A 5,131-nucleotide genomic window follows, 5' to 3' on the forward strand; every position below is an offset into this window, starting at 1 on the left:
AATCAATACTTTATAAACAAGTAATTCGAAATTTGACCCAAAACAACTCAAATGGCAAGTTGCTCACAAAAGGAGACTTTACGACAGGCCCGACTTCTAAGAAGGTTGACTAACCAGAGAGATCTAAGGCTGGACAACTTTCTACTATCAAAGTCACTACAAAGCCTTTCCAAAAATCAAACCCTAGGTCTAAACTTCGTTGAAAACCACTAAAACACTCAAAGCTCACAAAACAAGTTCAGGTGAAAATTCTTGACAGGGTACTAAAGGATCTGGGCAGAAAACACTAAGGAAAAACAAAATCTAAAAGCAATTTAAAGCAAAAATGGAATTTTCTTAAGTTTTACAGGAAGACGCAGGCAACCCGTTGTCACAGGTGCGGCCCCGCTCTGTGCAGACGGCAACAGCGCGTCCAAAGACGCACTGTGCAGTACTCAGAGACTGCGTCCTTCTGGAAAAATGAAGAAAAACCAATCTAACTAAATCTAAAGCTAAGCCACCCAAATACTAATTCTCACAGTCAAAAACCAGAAAATAAAAATGATTTTCTCAAAGCAAAGTTCATATAAAGGAAAAGACTCTCTCATTAATGGATTCCCCAGCGGAGTCGCCAATTTGTCACACGGAATCTGTCAAGGGTGCGGACACGACTGACCTTCCTAGAAGTCTAAGACATTCTAATGACAAACAAGACAAAATGGAGTGATCTTTCTCTAAATACACCTTTTACAACATGAAAACTACAAGTGTTTAGGCTTACCTTATTCCAAAACGCTGTTGTTGAAGTCCGTTCTTGACGATCCGGATGAGCTCCTCCTTCAAGTCAATTCCTGCAACCACAAACAATCAAACAATTACCAAGCACTTGCATTTCATATAATAAAACATATATTCAACATGCAGACCAAGGAACACATGAAATAACTCATTAACACAAGCTATTGAGAAAAATAAACCAGTTTGTATTAATAACGAAACAAAGAAACTCTTACAACCTGGCCTTGGTGTTGTGCAAGTTCCTCCCAGGGTCCATCAAGGGTTTTCCTCTACTTTGACAAAGCTCACCCTCTCCCAAGTAGAATCAAGTGAAGACAATCTCTCCTCACAAAGGCTCTAATGGAAGACCTAAATCCTGCAGCATTTACCCAAAGAAAATGTATAGCTCCAACCTCCTCTCCTTCTGGCTCAATGCCTTTATTTATAGTGCTGTAAAGAGGTTATTCAGGTCCACTATCAATGGGATCATCCCCCTCTATGGGTGGGATAGCTCCCTTATTGATGGGATAAGTTCCCCCTTAATAGAGATACATGAACCAACTGGAGGCGCATCCATTTCATCAAACCGACCTCTAGAATGTTCTAGAAGTAACCACAAGTAACTTTTTCAAGATAAAACTCGCGCATTTTGCCTTTTACAGAGGGACGCACCTGTCCCTTAACATACAGAGCGTCCATGGACGCAGATTTTGTGAACATGGTCAGCGTCCCCGCAGGTAAGGCTAGAGAGAACCTGCGACCCCAGAGATAAACATAGTTTTTACAAGACTTTCTCTCTTCTTTGAGTTTGAGATGGATAACAGAGGCATGAGACTTGCCTAAGAGGGTAGCATGACTGTTGATTTGAGCCATACTAACTGTAAGTAGTCAAGGTGACATTTTTTAGTGTAACAAGGCGCTGCTCTGTTTCCTTACATAACTACAACAAAAACAATTTCCCACGCTGCCTTGTTCCTCTATATTCACATTGTTGTGTGTTTTCATTGCCAATACAATGAACCAAAAAAAACATTACATACTACTTTGAACCATACTCCCATAGACAATAAAAAAGTATTAAAATTAAAACATTACATATACGTTTACCTATGCCCATACTTCCCATGAATTAAACAAATAATAAAATTAAAGTTTTACCAACCTTTACTGACCGGAGTAAATTCATTAATTATTTCACTGTTAAGCCTGGCAGTCAAAATAAAAAACTTCACGTTAAGAAATTAATGTTGCAGGTTTGTTGCTGTACGTCAACCGTTGATCTGCCCTCAAAAAATTAGACGGCTAGCGTCAATATCGGAAGGCCTCTTCTTACCGACCTTTACCTTCCGGGGAATGAGTGGTTTTGAAACCGTACTGTGGACACGCGTTAGCTGGTCGGTGTGATCGGAGCCTCCCAGGGAAAAACAACTTTTGGCAAAAGGCGGTGCGGGGAATGGACTGGTGGTTTTGCAAAACTGCGCTGCAATAAATGCCGCAGTTGGAATTATTAATATTTCAACAAAAACTAGACTTTTCCCAAACTCTCGTCTCATATGAAACGATTGAACGCTATAAGAATGCCGGAATCTTCTATGTTTAACAAGTTTGGAGAGAGATATTCAACTGAATTGAAACGAGAGAAGAGTTCATTTATTTATCACCGTTGTAGAGGTCCTGTGAGTACAAAGGTTTCCGAAGGTATCAACAAAGTTCACCATCATCGCCAGCAGATCCACAGATTGTTAACATGGCTTGCATTGTAGCAGTGAATTCTCCCTCAGTCTTCAACGCCTGCAGGTCCCCGTCTATACACAATTCTGGTATTGAGATATGGGTAGCTTCACCCAAGAATCATGGTTTCCAGACGCCCAGGAGCAGCAACATCCACGCAAATTTTGTGGGGTCTTCGATGAGGCCTGTTTTAACCATCAAAGACGAAAATATGCTGTGGATCGAGAGCGGGGAGAACCTAATTGAGAGGCCTTTCCCTTCTCGTGTCATTGTCTCGGAGGATAATGGTTCGAATGTCCGCAAGTTCCCTTTGCCTCCTCTCAAAAGGAAATGACTGTAGAGGCTAGATATTCCGCTGCAACTGTCGGGCCTAAACGTGCTGTGTCCAACAGTGGAGAAGCAAAAGGAGGTGAATGAGGAGGGTACTCATTATGCAGTTTCGCGCAAAAAGATTGGCGAGAATTCATGGAGGATACCCACAATGCCATTTCCAATGTTCTCGGTGATTCCAAACAGGCCTTTTTTGGTGTGTTCGATGGTCACGGTGGTCAGAAAGCTGCAGCTTTCACGGCTGAAAATCTTGGGCGAAATATTGTGGACGCTATGCTCAGCATGGAAGATGAATCCGATGACTTTCTTGAGCAGGCCTTTAGAGCTCGATACTTAACAACAGATGCTGAGTTTTTGAAGCAGGAGGTTGGCAGCAATATTGCTTGTGTGACTGCTCTGATTAAAGGTGGTAGCTTAGTGGTTTCCAATGTTGGGGATTGTCGAGCCGTTATGAGCAGAGAGGGCGTTGTTGAAGCCCTTACATGTGATCATCGAGCTAGAAGGGAGGACGAGCGACAACGGATAGAAAATTTGGGTGGAATTCCGGAGCTCCACCATGGAGTTTGGCAAGTTCAGGGATCTCTGTCAGTATCTAGGGCAATAGGGGATTCACACTTGAAAGAATGGATAACCTCTGAACCAGAGATGAGAAAGATTAAAATTACATCTAATTGTGAGTTTTTAATTTTGGCATCAAATGGGATCTGGAATAAAGTAAGTAATCAGGAAGCAGTGGATATTGCCAGGTCTTTCTGCGTTGAGAAGAAACCTACTTTTCTACCATTAGCAGGAGGTCCTATGGCTGCTTGCAAAAAGCTTGTAGAAGTAGCAGTAACCAGAAAATCTCAAGATTATATGAGTATAATGATAGTACAATTGCCACATTTTTGCATGAAAGAGATTTAGAAAGTGTGAGGTGAGCCGAGCGGAGGGATACCATCAAAAGAGTAGACAAGTTACACCCATCTGACCCAACATGGGTGTTGCAGACATTAAAATGACCGCACCCTGTACACTTGCTAAACAAGTAGTGGGAAGGATGGGATACAACCACATCCATTTCTGTAAAGTCCCTCAGAATACCGGGTCCAATCCCTTTTCATTTTTCACCATCATGTTTAAGTTTCTTAAAGCAAGGTCATAAGAATTTGCTACTGCATTTGACATATACATCTAACATCATATAAAAAATATTGGTGGCAGTAATAATTATATGTTGTTATAGGGTAGGTCTAGTCAATGTAGTTTCAATTTTACTTTGAAACTACTTCAAAAGCAATTGTTGTTTAAGGCAGAACAGTTAGTGAATGGAATAAGTTTTAGTGAGTATGATGGGATTTGGAGTTTGCATATATCACTAATATTAATTTTTAATGTGGATTGAAACAAATTAGTGAACTAGGTAGAAAGAAGATTGCACTTTAGAATTAGTTTCAGTAAATATGGTCCATAATCAAAAAAATTATCAATATGGATTTTTATTTGGGATAATGTTAGTTTTTTGCAATTATTGTTATAATGTAATATATTTCACTACATTAAATCACAAGTATTAAGACATTGTTTCAAACCCCTTGATTTATCATCTGCTACAACCATTGTGAGTTTTAGAATGCAAACAATTTATCAATAAGGATATTTTACGTAGGAATAATGTTACTTCGTCTTTTGCAATGATTGTTATAATGAAATATATTTCACTACATTAAATCACAAGTATTAAGACATTGTTTCAAATCCTTCGATTTATCATATGATACAACCACTATGATTTCTATCTCTATTAGAAATTAAATACCATACTGTAAAACTAAAATACATACTTCAAACGATGAAATATTCTGTCATGAACCCTAACTCACTTCAAACAAAGAAATATTCCATCATGCAACCTAACTTTAACGGAGGGAGAAAAACACTTTACTACAACATTGCCAATACATTTCACTTATATTGTTGGTCATAAAAAATTAATAAAAAATATCATTGTTAGTAGATAAGTGACTCAATGTCTCAAACTAATAGTAATCACTTGAGAATGCTTCCAACCATTATAGAAATGAATCACAATATGACTATATACAAAATTGTTTTGTTGTCTATTTTTTAAGTAAGAGTTATTGTGAATATAAAAATATATTTGGTGCCTATGTATGTATATAGAATTGTCTCACTACATAGGAAGATGAAACGGGAGTGAAAAATGATATAATAAATACAAGAACCATTTACCTAAATGCTACCAAAATCGAAACAATGCAATAGCATGATTTTAGCTCATGAAACCCAAAAGCAATTATTAAACACATTGAAC

The 5,131-nt window shown here is 38.5% G+C and overlaps 1 pseudogene; it reads left to right on the top strand.

The window, feature by feature from the left end:
* Window positions 1-2,952: 2,952 nt before the first annotated feature.
* LOC149211720 (putative protein phosphatase 2C 32 pseudogene) lies at window positions 2,953-3,723 on the top strand (annotated as a pseudogene).
* The last annotated feature ends 1,408 nt before the right edge of the window (window positions 3,724-5,131 follow it).

This window comes from Pinus tabuliformis, chromosome 1_1 (genome assembly GCF_031772625.1).
Source record: "Pinus tabuliformis cultivar Carrire ecotype Pingquan chromosome 1_1, CPIR1, whole genome shotgun sequence".
Taxonomy (NCBI): Eukaryota; Viridiplantae; Streptophyta; class Pinopsida; order Pinales; family Pinaceae; genus Pinus; species Pinus tabuliformis.